The sequence below is a fragment of the Pristis pectinata genome, chromosome 14, assembly GCF_009764475.1.
Source record: "Pristis pectinata isolate sPriPec2 chromosome 14, sPriPec2.1.pri, whole genome shotgun sequence".
Lineage (NCBI taxonomy): Eukaryota > Metazoa > Chordata > Chondrichthyes > Rhinopristiformes > Pristidae > Pristis > Pristis pectinata.
The window spans coordinates 27,727,343-27,746,590 of record NC_067418.1 but is presented as its reverse complement, the minus strand read 5'-3'; the positions used below and the strand labels follow the sequence as shown (position 1 = coordinate 27,746,590).

At 40.6% G+C, this 19,248-nt stretch overlaps 1 protein-coding gene across 1 annotated transcript in view; it reads right to left on the bottom strand.

Moving 5' to 3' along the window:
• dennd2b (DENN domain containing 2B) overlaps positions 1-19,248 on the bottom strand; it is a 336,468-nt gene that overhangs the window by 310,018 nt on the left and 7,202 nt on the right. The window contains 1 exon segment of the mRNA XM_052028910.1: positions 17,458-17,514. The gene's annotated coding sequence lies outside the window, so the exon portion shown is untranslated.

The following is a 19,248-nucleotide window of genomic DNA, read 5'->3' as shown; positions in this document are numbered from 1 at the left end:
CGAGTTGCAAGCCAACCTCCCAGAGGAAGACTGCATCAGGATCATGCTGGAAGACACTGTGGGATCCAAAGACAGACCACTGAATCTCAGGGTCAGTTTAAGATCAACCCCATTAAAAGGATTCATTGGAAGTTGATGTTAATATATTCCTGAACATTCACTCAATGTCAGCATTATAGACTCAGCCAGCTCTATTATGGACACAACCCTCCCCACCATTGAGGATATCTTCAAAGGGTGGTGCCTTAAGAAAGTGGCATCCGTCACTAAGGACCCTCACAATTCAGAACGTGCCCTCTTCTCATTACTACCATCAGGGAGGAGTTATGGAGCCTGAAGACCCAAACTCAACAATTCAGGAACAGCTTATTCCCCTCTGCCATCAGATTTCTGAACGGTCCATGAACACATGAATACTACCTCATTATCCCTTTTTTTGCACCATTTATTCATTTTTGTAATTTATAGATTTTATGTATTTGCACTCTACTGCTGATGCAGAACAACAAATTTCACATCATACGTCAGTGATAATAAATCTGATTCTGAAGTCTACCATCTTCCCATCTTTACTGGCTGCTTACTTACTGCTGAACATCTTACCCAACTGTGATCTACTGCTAATTGTGTTCAACTGTGATACCATTCTCCAATGTACACAGCCATACAAAACGCATCTTTTCAAACCAACTTTTAGTCATCCCTCCCAACTCTCACAAAATGTCTCAGCATGTGTCTTTTTCCTCATCTATTATTGAACTTGTTCATCAAACCACCTTCACAAGGAGTGAAAAAGTGGAGTGAGAAGGAGGTAGGGGAGAAAAGCACCTGGTCCAATTCATCCTGGGGATGAATTTAGATTATTAAAAGGATCAATTATGGGAAAGAACCTGTAGTAGTCTGTTTTTAAGATAATTTGATATTCAGGCTATCAGCATTGCCCAGAAAGTAAGCAAAGCTACAAAGCCAAAAGTAACCAGGAATGTCTGACTGAAATACAAAGCACATGGCCTAGAATTTGGTCACTGCCTACAGAGTTATGTTAAACTGTCACTATGCAGCAAGCTACTGAGTTCCTCCTGCAGCTTGTTTTTTTGCAAGAAAATTACTGAGTTGAGTTCTCAGTGTTGGCCTGGGATCTGCTCAGACGGATGCACTCAGACTGAAACAGATTTCCTGAATCAGGATCAGGATTGGGTTTACTATCACTGACATATGTCGTGAAATTTGTTGTTTTGTGGCAGCAGTACAGTGCAAGACATAAAGACATAAAAATTACTGTAAGTTACAAAACGAAATAGAGCAAAAAAAAACTCCGCTCTGTGAATGGCTGATCCTGCACAAGTGGACCAGATAATGTGGGCCAGGCAGGTCTAACTAAAACTTAAAATTGCCTTCAGACTCATCTCCTATCTGCTGGATGTGACCCCACATAATCCTTGTGACAGATGAATGGACCAAAGACAAAAATAGTTCTTTTTCTTTTCAAAGCAGCAGCTAAATATTTACTGAATGTAATAATAACCATTCCATCATTATAAACTGTAGTGTTGATACTGAAAAAGTATAATTTAAAATGTATCCATACTTTCATGGTTTTTATTTATGCAATAAAACTGATGTTTGTAGAGTTTGTAAGTAATGCAAAATCCACAGTGACATTATCAAGACACAAGAAAGACTGCAGATGCTGGAAATCTGGAGCAACACACACACAAAATACTGGAGGAACTCAGCAGGTCAGGCAGCATCTATGGAGGGAAATGAACTGTCGACGTTTTGGGCTGAGACCCTTCATCGGGACTGGAAAGAAAGAGGGTAGAAGCCAGAATAAAAGGGTGGGAAGAGGGGAAGGAGCACAAGCTGGTGGTGATAGATGAATCCAAGTGAGAGGGGGAAGATAGGTAGGTGCCTGGGGGGGGGGGGGGGGCGCAGGTGGTGGTGGTTGGGAAGAGTGGGAATGATGTGAGAATGCTGTGTGAAAATGTGACATTATCAAGTTTTCCCACCTTAGGCATTTCACGGGTTAGATGCAAAATAAAGCTCTATTACATTAGATACAGACTCCTGTCAAAGACCCATTTTACAAAACTGTTCTTGTTTAACACATATGAAGTATTCAATACCTATGAGGGCAAAGAGAAAGCCTGTAGGAATATCTGCCAGAATGCTATGATGAGTGAAATGCTCATATTATGAGTAAAAGGAAACTAAGTAGTGAGTAGAGAGGTTGTAGTTCCTAGAGTCAAATTGACAGTATCCTTTGCAATCAGAATCCCGGGTCCCAAAGGTTGTTTTGCTTAACCAGCACCAGACTAAGTTCACCGCAAAACAGCTGGAAAAATCCAACTGTTGTCCTCCACATCAGATCCAATGTTAGTGGGATGATTAGAGAAACTCTGCGGGGGGAGAATTAGGAGTTAGGAATGGAATTGAAATGCAGGACCACATTGGTAATAATCTCAGGATCATTAATTGAAATGATTTTGAATTAACATATGGACAAGCAGACAAGATATGGACAAGATAGGAAAACTAACTTATGGGTAAAGGGTTGATCTAAGTAGAAGGTCAAATTTATAGTTCACTGGCAAAGAACTACCAAAGAATGGAGCTATACCATTAGATGGGCGGCAGCTCAATTGGACTAGGGCCAATATCCAAGGGAAAACAGATAACCATGGCTATAATAAAACTTTAAGGAAATAACATGAGAAGGAATCTACTAAAAATGACAAAAACCTAATGGCAAAAGAATCAGGGAAAGAATAACTGACAAAAAAAAAGCATGAAGACAACATGGGCACCCAGAGATCATAAAGTCACGAAGCATACAGCTTAAAATAACTATAAAAACAAAGCAGAAATAAATTAAAGCAACACAAATTGTTGGTACAGCCATGTGTGAAATTTTCCAAAATGGATAAATTACAGGCAATTCTTTTGTAAACAGATATAGTAGGGATCTCTGAAACATTGCTACATAGAGAACAGGATTGCTAACTAAAAGGTTAGCAAAGGGAATTGAGGACGAGATGAAATAGCTGTATTAGTTACAGAAAATATTGGCATTGGTTTATTATTGTCACTTGTACCGAGGTACCATGAAAAACTTGTCTTGCATAACGATCGTACAGGTCAATTCATTACACAATGCAGTTACATTGAGTTAATACAGAGTGTATTGAGGTAGAACAGGTAAAAACAATAACAGTACAGAGTAAAGTGTCACAGCTACAGAGAAAGTGCAGTGCAATACGGTGCAAGGTCACAAGGTAGATCGTGAGGTCAGAGTCCATCTCATCGTATAAGGGTACCGTTCAATAGTCTTATCACAGTGGGATAGAAGCTGTCCTTGAGCCTGGTGGTACATGCCCTCGGGCTCCTGTATCTTCTACCTGATGGAAGAGGAGAGAAGAGAGAATGACCCGGGTGGGCGGGGTCTTTGATTATGCCAGCTGCTTTGCCAAGGCAGCGAGAGGTAAAGATAGAGTTCAAGGAGGGGAGGCTAGTTTCTGTGATGCGCTGGACTGTGTCCACAACTCTCTGCAGTTTCTTGCGGTCCTGGGCAGAGCAGTTGCCATACCAAGCCGTGATGCATCCAGATAGGATGCTTTCTATGTTGGTGAATGGCCATAGATAAAAAACATAACTAGTAGCAACAAGGATACAGAACCCATTTGGTTTGAGTTAAAAGATGTCAAGAAATTCATTAATTCATTCCCAGAGGGTAGCACCAAGTATGTTAATATAATGGAATGAACATCAGAGACAATAGCTCCTTTCACAGAGTGATTATAATGGGGAACTCATTTGGACTCAAAATTTAGTAAATCTTTGGAATTCTCTCTACCAGAAGGCTGTGGCCACTGATTGCATTCAAAGCAGAGATTGATGGGTCTATGCATATTAGAGGAATCATGGGATTATGGGATAGGACAGGAAAATAGTGTTGAAGTAGAAGTTCAGCAATGATCTTGTGGGAGAACAGGTTAGACTCGAGGGACCGAATGTCCTACTCCTGCTACTATATTCTTATATTCTCACTATTTTAGGAGGTAGCTGATTCAACTAGCAAAGAAGCTTTCAAAAGGAAATTAGGCAGATGCATGGTAGTAAAGGAAATCAAACTATTATATACAGTTGAAAGGTGGTAGAGGGAAAGGGAGGAGACAATTTGAGTATAAACACAAACAGGGACTAGTTGAGACAAATAGCTTACTTAGCATGTTTCTAAGTCATTTCTTCAATGTTTTGGGTATAAAATTGTATAAATTCAAATAATACTGTATACCTGAGTCACAATACTGTAAAAATATCACCATGTATTCTCAGTATACAAATATTCTGGGTTATAGAATGTGGACAATCAACACTAATATTCATTCGATTCACTTCAGAAGTGAGGTTGACTCAGAATTTCATGTTTTTGCCTATTTTCATGGCAACTATTTGGTTCCCTCGAATGTTTAAAGAATAGCTTAGTATTTATTTCAATGTAAATTATGCACAAGGATGATGACCTGACTGATTGCTTTTGGTTTTCAGAGATTAGGTTTGAGGATTTTTTTCCTTCACTTCCAAGATGGAGCCCCTTGCTTCTCCTCAAATCTCCCTCTAGTGGCTAGATGAAAACTGACAACTAATCAAAAAGTTGGGAAGATACAATTCCCCCTGGTGGCACTCCACATGTTCACATATTTCTCTGTTGCACTGTTTTAACACAGTCGTTAACTTATTTAAATAGGAAAGCATTATGAAATTAAGTATCCCTTGAACATACACCGATATTACTGGTGTCTGCTGCACACATCTCAGCAGGTTTAAAGATCTATTTACCATCTTACATTGGTATTATGAAGGCCACCGAATTTAGATCCAAAACTGTAGTAAATGTTGCAAACTACAAGACTGATGCAAAACTACAATAAAATGTGGGCAAATCAATAATTCGATTTTCACTCAATTAAGAAGACTTGCATTTACATCAACTCCCACAATCTTAAAACATCTCAGAATGTTTTAGGGTCAATTAGGTACCACTAGCAGTTAACAAAGCAACCAGAATGTGCTCAGCCAAGTCCACAAACGACAATGTGATTTTAGTAATATTTTTTGAGAAATAATTATTGACCAAGACACTGGGGAAACCTCTCCAGTTGTACTTGAGAGGGTAGATAATATGTCAGGTCTATACAACTCAAAACACAACAGTACAGCCTCTCTCAGTAACAATTCCATTAACAAAAAATCAAGCCAGGCAATATTTCTATCAGGGCAGAATTGAAAAATACAGTTATGGTCAATGTCCATTGAATCTTGGTTTTAAGCACACTTTCAGTATTATGATCTGATCATCGTAATGTTCAAAAATGTGCCTCTAAAGACTGTCAAGAAGATTTATGACATCAATACCCAAAATAGGAGGTTTCAACTATTAGGTTTAAGTGAGAGCTGAATAAGCATTGGAGGGAGAAGTGAACAGAGGGTTATGTTGGTAATTTGATGAAGAGGGACAAGAGAAGTCTCAAGAGGAACATGAACATGCCAGCATAGACTTGCTGGCTCAAACGTGCTGTTTTAGTGCGGTATGTATTATCTAATTTTATCTTATTCAATTGCACTGGAGCATCAGCCTAGATTACAAGTGGAAACCTCTGAATTGGGACGAAGTCACAATCTTTTGGCATAGTGGCACCACTGAACCAGAACTGGTAATATATTAGATTCTAATGTATTCTATAAAAAGAGTGACCTTAAGCAAAAACTAAGCAGCACATTTCTCATTTCTTTCCAGTGTAACTAGATGCCAACAGCACTGAATTGACATTTTGTGACATATATGGTTCTGCAGTGCTCAAAGGAACAATTCAACACATTACATTCCAGGTGTTTTAACAATTTATCAATAATGTTCTCCTCATATTATCTGGAATTTCATTTCACTGAGATTTACCTGAAGTTGATTGATAATACTTTGATATCATCTGCTCTCTATCTCAACATAGCTGTGTATTAAATTTAAGATCTGCCTGCTCATACCAATCTGATCGTGTGAATTTCAGGTTTTTGGTAAATAAAATTATCTCAGTTCACTTAAACAGACCTGTTAAAACATCAGATATAATTAAACACAATATATAAATGACATAACTTTTATCTGAACACCTCTGGGAGTTGTGAAACATTGTGTTTGCCAAGCTCATAAACTCTATATCCTGTCCTGGATTCCAAAACACTAAAAAAACTGAACTCGAGCCTTCACCCTTTCCAGTCCATAGCAGTTGTCAAATGAGATGTACAAAACTGAACAAGGAATACCACCTGAAATATTGATCTAGCATTCTCTTCCTGGTGCTGATTGACTTGCTGCAATTTACTATCTCTTTCTGATTTCATTTAAGATTCCTTTTCATAACAAAAAGCCAATTTTCCATTTTAGTTACACATAGTTTGGTAGTTACTTTAGGCCTTCCAGCAATTGTCATAACTTACCATGAGCAGTCTGAATTGACAGTGGCCAAATGATCATAATAACCACAGAGGTTCCCAATGAACAAACATCTTTTAATTTCTTTTGAAATTTCAGTGATTGGTATTGGTTTATTATTGTCACTTGTACAGAGGTACAGTGAAAAGCTTGTCTTACAAACTGATTGTCCAGGTCAATTCATTACACAGTGCAGTTACATTGAGTTAGTACGGAGTGCATTGAGGTAGAACAGGTAGTACAGAGTAAAGTGTCACAGCTACAGAGAAAGTGCAGTGCAATAAGGTGCAAGGTCACAACAAGGTAGATCATCAGGTCATAGTCCATCTCATTATATAAGGGAACCATTCAATAGTCTTATCACAGTGGAATAGAAGCTGTCCTTAAGTCTGGTGGTATGTGCCCTCAGGCTCCTGTATCTTCTACCCGATGGAAAAGGAGAGAAGAGAGGATGTCCCAGGTGGGTGGGGTCTTTGATTATGCTGGCTGCTACACCACCACAACGAGAGGTAAAGACAGAGTCCAAGGAGGGGAGGCTGGTGTCCGTGATGCGCTGGGCTGTGTCCACAACTCTCTGCAGCTTCTTGCAGTCTTGGGCAGAGCAGTTGCCGTACCAAGCCGTGATACATCCAGATAGGTAAAATCGGTAAAAGTTGGTGAGAGTCAAAGAGGACAAACCAAATTTCTTTAGTCTCCTGAGGAAGTAGAGGCGCTGGTGAGCTTCCTTGGCTGTGGCATCTACGTGATTTGACCAGGACAGGTTGTTGATGATGTTCACTCCCAGGAACTTGAAGCTGTCAACCCTCTCGACCTCAGTACCATTGATGTAGACAGGTGCATGTACACCGTCCCCCTTTCCTGAAGTCAGTGACCAGCACTTTTGTTTTGTTGACATTGAGGGAAAGGTTGTTGTCATGACACCATTCCACTAAGCTCTCTCTATCTCCTTCCTGTACTCCGACTCATTGCCGTTTGAGATACGGCCTACAATAGTGGTATCATCTGCAAACTTGTAGATGGAGTTAGAGCAGAATCTGGCCACACAGTCATGAGTGTATAGGGAGTAGAGTAGAGGGCTGAGGACGCAGCCTTGTGGGGCACCAATGTTGAGAATAATCATGCCGGAGGTATTGCTGCCTATCCTCACTGATTGCGGTCAGTTTGTTAGAAAGTCAAGGATCCAGTTACAGAGGGAGGTGTTGAGCCCTAGGTCTCGGAGTTTGGTGACAAGCTTACTTGGGATTATTGTATTGAAGGCAGAGCTGTAGTCAATAAACAATAATCTAACGTATGTGTCTTTACTGTCCAGATGCTCCAGAGCTGAGTGTAGGGCCAGGGAGATGGCATCTGCTGTAGACCTGTTTCGCCGATAGGCGAATTACAATGGGTCCAGGTTGTCTGGTAGGTTGGAGTTGATGCGTGCCATGACCAACCTCTCAAAGCACTTCATGATGGTGGACGTCAGAGCCACTAGTCGGTAGTCATTGAGGCATGTTACCTTGCTTACTGATCCAATGCATGCTTCACTTAAGTGAGACTTAAAAGAATATGCACTGTTGTAACAACGTCACTAGTGTATTTGCTATGTACTGACGAAATAATGTTGCTTCAAGAATAGCTGCGTTTCACTGGGAGTGAGCACAGCAATTGCGGAAATATGAGGGTAGGGAGAGAAAGATGCAACTTTTGTTCCTCTCATCAGCAGTGCTTTCCTCCTGTTGGTAAACTATGCTGTTGTGTGGGGGTTTTGTTATACAAGCCTCCAGGAAGGGATTCTGGAATCCCAAGGAGCAACACTAAACTGCCCAATGGTTGCTTTCCAGTTCTAAAGATTTGGTTCAGTTAGTGCCTACGGAAATAAAGTTCTCCAAGCACTACTTGCTTGTTACACAGCTTCATTCAAGATAGTCCCCAATATCTCAGTTTATCATCAGGTATTATCAGCTTCAATCTATATTCATGCATGCAATACACATCAACATAATCTAGGTTAGTGACACTGGTTAGGGCATCTCACTCGCAAACAGCAAAACCACATGGTTCCAAAAGCAACTGAGTGGCTCCAAAGAGGCCACCTACAAATGAGCCTGTTCAAAAAGACCTATGATACTGGATTGACTCATCAGTCATCATCAAGAATTTGAGAAAATTAGAATTAACGATGTGGCAATACACAATAGCCAATTCTTGTTAAAAAAATTATTTATACTTTAGTGCAGTTAGTACATTTTGCAGCAAAAATTGGTTTAATTACATTGAGTAGCAGAAAAATGTTAAATATGTAAAGATTGCAAATACTGATGAGATAAGTACATCTAGATAAACTACCTAATTATACTACATCTACATCCTTTGAAAATTATAATCTAGATATGACAATCTAAGTGCTCCAATTGTAATGGTGATGTAAACCCAGTAAAATGTTTTTTCAATTGTATCTTTGGCTTTACAATCAGAAAACCTAGACCAGCATATTTTAATGAATTGTATGTGGCAGTGTATGTGCAAGCAACTCCAGAAAAGGATTAGGTTTAAGTTGTATCATCTAAAGGAAGGAAAACTAATTTATTTTTATACAAGATACTTTACCATCCAAGATCAATTCAGCACTGGGGTGGCGTAATACTGGTTTTCATGACTGATAATCAGATGTAGTATAGGTTTGAAGAATTACCAATGCAAATGATAAGCAACTTCCCTGTTATCTGCTTGCAAATTAAATATCCAATTGTGCAGAAATTGGATCATATAGCACCTTATTTAACCATAAAAAGCTTGAAACTCAGCACTTTGGTGCATAAATAATTTATGAGAATCACATAGTTCACAAAAATAAATCCAGCATTCCTGGCTGCAATATGCATCAGCACATGTTAGACATTTTGCATGTGGTGGTGTTGTCTAATGTGTAATGCCAGTTTTGGGCAGTGACAGCTGAAATAGGCTCAATTTTTCTAAATCAGAAAAAAAATTAACAACCAATCAATGGCAGATGTGAAATAAAAACAGAAAATGGTGGAAACATTGAGCCACTTTTGTAGTGAGAGAACTTTCATCTATTAACTGCAGCTGGGCATTTTAAAGGGATTTTTCATTGTTCAGTCACTTGACACTCACTCTTGAAAGTTGCTGCAGGATATTTGAGAGACCACCCAGTGACTCAGGAGATGGTTGCAGGATTACACTGAGACTCTGGGTGAGGTGCATTGCCATTTTTTCCACTTATATCAATTTGCTGTGGGGCCTTCTGTGGCAGTCTCACTGGATGTCCCATATGAGCTACAGCTGCAGGCCAGGCATACTGGAGGGACACAGAGGAAGAAGGGAAGGCAGGCTCATATTTGCAGACTCACATATACTCATATTAAGAGTATTCAGTTCTCTAAAGAGCAATGCATCCAGAGGTTTATCTAAGCCCTGAGATGTACCTTGGCCACAGCTGCAGCCACATACTCATAGCTGGTTAGTTTAGTTCACAGATATCAAAATCATTGTCATCCTGAACTTCCTGGCTTCCAGATCATTTAGGCTTCCAAGGCTGAGCAGTTGCCATATTTTCCAGTTTGTTGTGCACTGCCGCATTAGAGAAGTTACTGATGCTCCCCATTCCAAGAGAAAAGACTTCATCTCCTTTCCCTTGAGCACAAGCTCAGGCTGAGCCAGTAGCTGGATTTGCAACCACTGTGGATATTCTGAAGACTCAGGAAGTGATAGAGCAAAGGCACCTCAAGCTCCTCTTCAGAACCAGGAGTACAACCAGAATTACAAGAGCCATTGCTCCATTCAAGAGGGAGTTTTGCATGGTCAAAGCCATGTATGTTGTGAGTTATCCCGATTCTTCCATACTTAGACAGTCCTTGTTGTCTGCTTCAACAATAGATGTGGATGACAAGTGATAAATACGTCAAAGAATCTGCCCAGAAGGCTGGAACTTAATTGTATCATCAACTTGGCTTCATTCTGGGAAGACAGAAGTCTCCTTCCATGGCTTCTGATTCCAGCCCCTTTACCAGCACCTGCTTGTTAGCCATGGGATCATCAGAACCTATTTGCCTTTAACAAGGAGATGAAATTGTCACGTGAGGAACCGGTTTTCTGGTGTGTAAAGTGATCAGTGTCTGGAAGCTTTACTGGTCACAATTATGTATATCGTCCTCCTATCCATACAATTTCTCCTTGCCTTTATTCTTTCAGAGGAAAAATGCACTTTCAGACACATACAATGAATAAAACAATGGTAAAAGTTGCACAAAGACTATTGTGCCACATGATCCTCCATCTTTACAAAGCGTCTTTCTTCACTCTATCTGCACATATCATTGAGACTGAAGGATGACAAGTCAGTTCATCTAAACAGAGACTGAAGGGGTTAAAGACCATGGAAGCATAAAATGGTCAAGAGCATGCAGAAAGCTCATGTAAGCAGTTTAAACTTTAGCCTGGGATCAGAATACAGGATATAGGGTAAATAATGAAAGTACTCGCTTGCAACCCTGTTTACAGAACCCGTGAGGAGCAACTGGCCAGCTGAACAACCTCATAACCCCTCAAGAGGCAATAGATATGGATGACCAGTGATAAATACATCAAAGAATCTAGCCATATCAGGTGTGTAGCTATATTTCTTTTTGTATAATTACAACTAATTGTAACATTGGAAAAAGTGAATAAACTGCTTGCATCTTAAGACTGGGCTGCTAAATGTCAATGCTGTTATTTAGCAGTGTCCACTTAGTTCAGTAAGTTGCTTTACATAATAATTTGAACAACTTATTGTAATAAACATAAATATCAGAACATTAAGGACAAAGGAAATTTAATAACTAAACAATACAAGGATGATTCACCACTGTGTATCCCCTCTGTGACAACCTTCTGAGTTTGTTGGCCTTACCATGTCCCAACCCAAATCCCACCACTGCCTCGTCACTGGTGAAAGGCTGCTCCCCTTTAGTCAGGTAGATGATAATAGCCACGATAAAAGGTCACAAGCACTCAAGGTCTGAAAGATACTGACCCCAGCATTGGGATAAGGGGTTGTGGACACTTCAAAGGGTATCACTTTGGAACCTGTATGGGGAGGAGGGATGCTGACGTCCTAATAGTATTCAGTATTTTCCAAATTCAACAATGGTAGTAAAATTTTACAATAACCAAGGACACAATGGCTGTGCATCTGCTGTGACCTAGACTTTATAATGCTGCCAAAGCCTCCAATCCTTCACACTTATGACAAACTCCCATATGGCAGCAATCTGGCCCCTGGTGGCACAGTGTGCTCCCAGTTGTCAGTTCTTTGCTCTTACAGAACAGTAGACTGCTCTTGAGTGGAGCAATCTATTATTGAGTGGCACCTGTCTGCTCCTGCAGAATTGCAGTCGTTCCCAGATGACAGCAGGATTGAATATCTTGAGACTTCGAATGGCCTCCGACCGTACCACAATGGATGCAGAAACCTGCTCCACGCCATACAGTGGAAACGTTCATGCTGGATGGAAATGATGCACTGCCGGCTTCTTATGAGAGGCTAGAGATGGATTCTCCAATTGATAATTCATGAATTCAATCAGGTACTGCCACATGTATCTGCATCAGCTTTCCCAGAGGCGAAAATAGGTGATAGAGGTCAGTAAGAAAGTGGTCAATACATTCGATATAAATGGATTAAACTGACAATATGATATAATGGTGAAATATTTAAGTTACATTCACCTTGGCCTTTCCACGTGCTTGCCTATCATATTCCCAGAGTTCACCACAGCAGTACTGATGTGCAACCCCTCCACCTGGGGACCTGGCAAATGGCTTCCATATCCCTCTGCCCTAACAGCAGTCTGCTTGCAGCAGATGTCTCTCCTTGTGCAATGTGTACCTCTACTGTCACCTATTCAACCTTTGTGGTACCAGTACCTGAGCTGGTGCCTAGTGGAGTCATGTGCAATGACACCATGTAGTGGTGCTGCTTTACAGGAGAGGGGTGTGGAAGGTTGGTCAGGTGCTATTTCCTGAAACTCTACCATGATAAATACAAAAATCAGCATGGAGATGGTGAATGTATGGCACTGTTAGGAGAAGAGCCCAATGATATGCTGGTATGGGCAGTGCAGTGAGTAGAGCCTCTGCCTCACAGTGCTTGACCTCGGGTGTTGTCTGTTGGGAGTTTGCACATTCCCTTGTGGTCGCATGATCTTTCTCCAAGGTGTTCTGGTTTCCTTCCACATCCCAAAGACAAGCAGGACAGTGGTTTAATTGGCCACTCTAAATTGCCCCCAGTGTGTCAGAAAGGGGAGTTGATGGGAATATGGGGAGAATAAGCTATGGGGAGAATTTGTGGGGGAAATGGGATTGCTCTGTGAACTGGCATACACTCAATGGGCCAGATGTCCTCCTTCTGTCCAAGGAAATACAAACATATATGTAGATAGAACATTAATTTTTCATCTGAAAAAGTGTCCTGTTAAGAGGCAAGCAGAAACTTGCACAGCAGTGACATTTAGTACATCCTCAGCTGGGGCAGTGGTTACTCCAAAGCCAATATGGAGGAGGATCCCTTTCTCCAGACTAGTGAACCATTGGGACCAGAAAGATTCCTCTCCATTTTGCTGCTTGAAGTGGAAAACTGTACCCTGGAAGACAAAGGGGAATGTTAATTTCAAAGTGTTGTAACAGCATGATTGTCATGGATGAATTACTGTTAATTTGTGAGTGAGCTTTGTGAATTGCTGAGATGGACAAAGGCAGAGGAGAGTCTTACAGTACAGCCTATTGTGTGCGCAAATGATGTGTGAGTTGCTATGAATGAGTAAGAAAATGAGTACAAGTCAAAGTAGTGTTGAGGTCCAAGGAGTAGAAGTGGTGCAGCTGGTTGTTTCAAAAGAGTTTAAATTAGATACAATTCAAAATGTCAAAGCATTAACCCGAAATATTTGTAAAGCCATGGAATTTCTTCCAAGTTCTGGGTACAATCATTCCTGAAAGTGGTTTGAAAAGAACACCTCCAACTCAGGGTCCTCCTGGAATCTCTGACACAATAGTCATAAGCAATAAAAACAGAAAACACTGGAAAAACTAGGTCAGGCAGCAAAATATTAACTGTTTTTCTTTCCACATATACTGCCTGACCTGCTGAGTTTTTCCAGCACTTCCTGTTATATTTCAGATATCCAGCATCTGCAGGTTTTTTTTAATCTTTCATATCTCCTGCAAACCTGCTCATCCACTATGAAGTTTAGATTGGAATCAATAAAGCAGGATCCATGTTCCCTCTCCTGCTCAGCCTCCCTCGCAGTCATATCAGCACATCAGTTTAAAATTCCAGCAATACTGTAGCTTGGTGCAAATGTCTTTTAAGGGTTGGAGCCCTGATGTCAGTGAATGCAGGCCTGGGTCATTGGGAGGTTAGAGAATAAGGCAATACTGTGCACTTAAAATGCACTTACAGATTTTCACAAAGATTGCAATGTATACCACCTCTGGCCTGCACTGGAATGAGTAGCTGTGGGTTAACCACCCCTATTTAAGGTCAGTACTCCTGATCAGGAGCATTTCAATTTCTAGGCACATATTTTTTCAATTACTACTGTTGTGATAATGGTGCAATGCAACCACATGCTGCATATTGAAGATCAGACCCTAAAAGGGTGCAAATAGGTTAAAGAATTGATTTACATTGGCACACATACAGTAATAACACATTGAATCATGAACAGATGGCATTGAGCCAATCCAAAACAACCCCGGATTCCCAAGAAGCTTCCTTCTAATTTATGATGATGGATTGTTTTCCTTTAGTTATCTAAACATTCTCAAATATACTAATTTTTTTCTTCCAATTTGCTCCCCTGGCCTGTTGGGATCTCTGCAGTATGCTACAGTATGATTCAGCATGTACAAGTCACTCTCTAGCAGTGTGGTTTGTACATGCTCCAGCAAAACACCAAAGTGGCCATTGTTCCCATCTTAAGCAGGGGGGCCTGCTGATATATTCAGTCATTGGTGGCATCATACCCAAGCTAATTCATGATCTCCACTTAAATCCTTTTGCTTCCAGGAATAACTCATGATGGAAAAGGACACAATTGCACATGGTTATGTGATCTCATGCCCAAAAATTAATGAGCCCAATTATAATACCATGGACAGGAGCAACTAACTGTGCAACCCTGCAAGTGAAATGGGATTTTCATAGACTATGCCATGATGAGTGACATTTTCCCCATTTCCATTTAACAAACACAAAGTACCAAGGACAGAAGACTTTATTTATCAATTTTGTAGTATCAAAGTATCACTGGCAAGACCAGCCTTTATTCCCCATCTCCAGTTCCCCTTGAGAAGGTGGTGATGCACCACCTCATTGAACCCTGCTTTAGCCTTTCTGGTGAAGGAACTCCTATAGTTCTGTTGAATCAGGAGTTTTGGGATTTAGACCTAGCAACAATAAAGTCTGATTGATAAACTTCCAAGTCAGGATAGTGTTCGACTTGAAGGGAAACCTGCAGGTGTTAATGTTTTCATGGACCTACTGCCCTTGTCCTTACTGGTGGAAGAGATTGAAGGTTTATAAGGTGCCGATGGACTAGCCTGGGGGAATATCTGTGGTGCATTTTGTAGATGGTTTACACTGCAGTCACTAGTGGTGGAGATAATGAACGTTTAGGGTGGTGGATGAGTATCAATCAAGCAAGCTGCTTTGTCCTCGGTGGTGTTGAGTTTCTTGAGAGTTGTTGGAGCTGGATTCGTTCAGACAAGTGGCGAGGGAGGTCCTCCTGACTGGTGTTCTCTAGATGGCAGAAAGGCGGTGGGGTGTAGGAGTTGAAGTACTTACCACAGGATACCTAGCAGTACTTGCTACAGTATTTAGGTGGCTGGTTCTTGATCCTGTTGCAATTCTGGTTAAAGGTGATCCTCCCACCACCACCTCCACCCCAGAATGTTTATGGTACGGGACTCCAGCAATGATAAGGTTAGACTTGTCTTATTGAAGATAGTTAATTTCTGGCACCTCTGCCACTTCACAGCCCAAGCTTAGTCTGTTGCTTAGGTCTCACTGCACACAAGCATGGGCTGCTTCATTTGCTGAGGAAATGCAAATGGGCATTGTGCATGGACAAACATTTCTGCTTTTGCTGCTACGATGAAAGGAAGGTCATTGATTCAGCAGCAGCAGATGGTGGGATCTGGGATGCTGCACTGAGAAACTCCTGCAGTGATAACATGGGGGTGGGGTGACTGACCTCCAATAATCAGATATCTTCCTTTGTGCAAGGAATGACTCCAACCATTTTAACGTTTTGCCTTTGATACCGAATGCGACACTCAGTCAAATGCTGCCTGGATGTCAGGGGCAGTCACTCTCACTTCATCTGTGGAATTCAACTGCTTTTATCCACATTTGGGCCAAGGCTGTGCAGTATGGAGTTAATTGGTCCTTACAAAACCAACATTGGGTTTGAGTAAGTTACTTGTAAGTAAGTGCCACCAGATAGCATTGTCAATGACAACCTCCATCACTTTGCTGACTCTTTTAAAGGTATATTGAGATTTTGTTTTTACATTTAGGCATGCAGATAAATATCAAAAATTTATATGACTGTTTATTAAATCATTTAAGTGTGTAATGATAGCGCGACAAGGTTACATGGACACTTTACAACCTGAACATAAGCATAAAAAAACTTCATTAAAAATGACAGAATCTCTATGTAGAATATTTAATTTTGCAAAATATGACCCTGAAGAGTATGAAGTCAGCCTGACAGATATCACTCAGCTCAATGGTATGTCTATTCTGTAACACTGCACCTCATGTGCTGTCCCTTTTATTCATATTCAAGCACTTGTCTGTACTTTGTAATATACTTCATCAATGTGTTATTTTCGTTGATAAAGCAATTTAACCTGAATGTTACCTGTGATGCACAGCAGAGTAATGATCCCATTCCTGTATTACAACAGTGACTGCACATTTTGATGCAGCCTGAAAGCGACATGTTAGGTGTTAAATAAACAGAATTCTTTCTGTGTGTAATGCATTCTGGTACATGGTAAATGAATAATGCAGGAAAACCTGTCCCAGGATTGTAATGTACGGTTTATCTGCACCCATTCTACTCAGTGCAGGCTACACACAGAAGTTAAGTTGCCTGCTCATTACCATGATGTTAGCAACCACCCAAGGTTAACCCTGCTATTAAAACAAAGTTCAGTGTAGCTGCAACACACAAAAGCACTCAAGGAACTCAGTAGGTCAGGCAGCATCTATGAAGGGAAATGGACAGTTGATGTTTTGGGTCAAGGCCCTTCATCAGAACTGCTCAGATGGTGCCAGAAGTGACTACGGATGCCACAATACAGGCGAAAGCAGGCTCCCTTATATTCTGACAACACCGAAAGTCTTGTTAATGAAGTAAGGCGCTGTCTACTGTCTGCAAGGAGCCAGGTGACCCTCCAGGCATTTGCTGAAACAACAAAAGACAGCTATGGAGTTGAAATCATGTGGTGTTGCTGCAAGGATCTGGATGCAAGAACCAGTGCCACAAAAAGTTCGATTGCTTCACACAAATGGTCAGTTAGTGAGTACATCTACAAACATCACATGTCACAACAGCATGACCAGTCTCACACATCGCTTTGTATACCTCATCTCCATCACTCAAGTGCCAACAATTTCTACCAATCTCACAGCTTGGACATAATGTGAGCAATTCAAGTGTTACAGCCACAGCATCACATAATCAGAAGCAGTACCAGCCAATGCTGAGGGCATGCACAACTGCAATGAATTAATTCCACGTGAGAAAGTGCTGAGCATAATTAAAGCAGCCATGACACCTTCTCTGGATGATCGTGGAGATGGTCACTGAATATAATGATGTACATTCCATTTCCCCCAGCCCACATTCTCTTCTGATTTACAAGTTCCAGGTGGTGTATTCAGGCAACACATACTTCCATCACATCCTTACTTTGTCCTTGTGTCTTCTTCCTTCCGGGTATCCAAGAATTACAGCTTGGCCAGGCAGCTGTTGAACAGCAAGTAAGGAAATGAAAGCACACTGTCACCATCCCACCCTGCACATATATTATATGACTTTGAATACTGTAGAGGTACACTTAGAGGCAAGAATCGTATGCTTTGAGTCGCTTGAAACATATGTCCTGGAGCCAGTTGTACGTTCAGCAAATGAAAGCTCATTCAGTACATCTCAGATTCCTCATATGACACCCACAATACAATGTGAATTCATTCAGAGTCAATCTGCATCCTCAGGAACCCTGCATTCCTCACAGAGCCCTACATTCCTGCTGCCTACCGTCTCTGTCAGGAGAGGATAGGATGAATGCAACTTTCCTGGAGCAGAGCATGTATATAATCTCCCTAATGTAAGCTTGTCTCCAAAAGGTTGTCGTTATCTGCTCCAGTCTGGAAAGAACTGGAATTTTAAACATTTCTGGGCACCATTACATTAACATGACAATTTTCACCTTGCCCTTCAGCAGTATTTGTGGCTGTAGAATATTTCTGTTCAGACTTCCTGAGGGAAAATTGTTACCTGAACAACTTTGGTAGATGGGTACATCTACTGAAAAGTATATCTTCCCTCCTTTGCTCCTCTCTTTCCGAGCAGATCACCCTGTTCTGCATACCTCTTATTCTCTTGACTGTGCTGAACTCTATTGGCAATGGTATCTAAAGTATGTCTGGCAACATCTGGATTTTGCTGAAAATATATTCCTTGCTTTCGCCAATAATTCCTTATAAACTGCAAACCGTAATGAGGTCTTGAAATACCACAAGATAGTACATTTACTCTATTCAATACTCATAAATCAATCAGCAACTAAACTGTAATTAATTGATGATTCCTTGATACAATGTGTGTAGGTGGTTGTGCCTACTGCTAATATCAGATACTTGGTGCAAGTTGAATACGTGGTGTTAATTGCATCATTTGGCCACGCTGATGTCAGATCACCATTACACGCAGATCAATATCACAACTTGCTTACTGTGCGTACTTGAACACACATCACTTACCAAACTAAAGTGAATATTCACCTAAACTGTCAAAGTTTGAGACCTGAGTGTTATTACTTCTGTTACACGTTTCAGTGTTTTAGCGTTGCCTGCAAGCTTTGCCTCATTTTCTTTCTGTAGCATACAATAGGCTATGTCAATTTACCGTTATGTTCTCCATAGCCTCCATCTCTAACATGCTCCAGCTTTTACACTACCTTGTGTCTGAAACACATTCAAACCTGTGTTGCTATCCTCTCAAACACATACTGCTCTATTGCACAATGTTTTTCTACACACAACATAATCTAGCCTGTGTACTTTTCTGTCTGTAATATATTCCTGTGTTGTCAAGTGATGTGATATTCTCCAATGATGACCTCATAATATCCCCTCAATCTTCTATTCAGAGTTCTTCAGTGCAACAAAACTGCTACTGAGACTAACGTACATAGAAAAATAAAGATAGAAACTGTATGACAACAATGATGTCTTTGATCTATGAATTACTGCAACTTTGGTTTATGATATCATGATGATAAAAGTGGCAGAATTAAACTCATTTTCTTTGACTGTAAAAGTATTTGTTAAAACTAAATTATTTTGTAATTGGCAGTCTTATGAATAGTGTCACAATCAGCTGTGCTAATAGAAACTCCCTAATTATTATGATTGTCCTGCTGCTTTTTAGGACAAGTATCGCAGTTTATTGATTATTCTGCCAACCTCACTCTGAAAA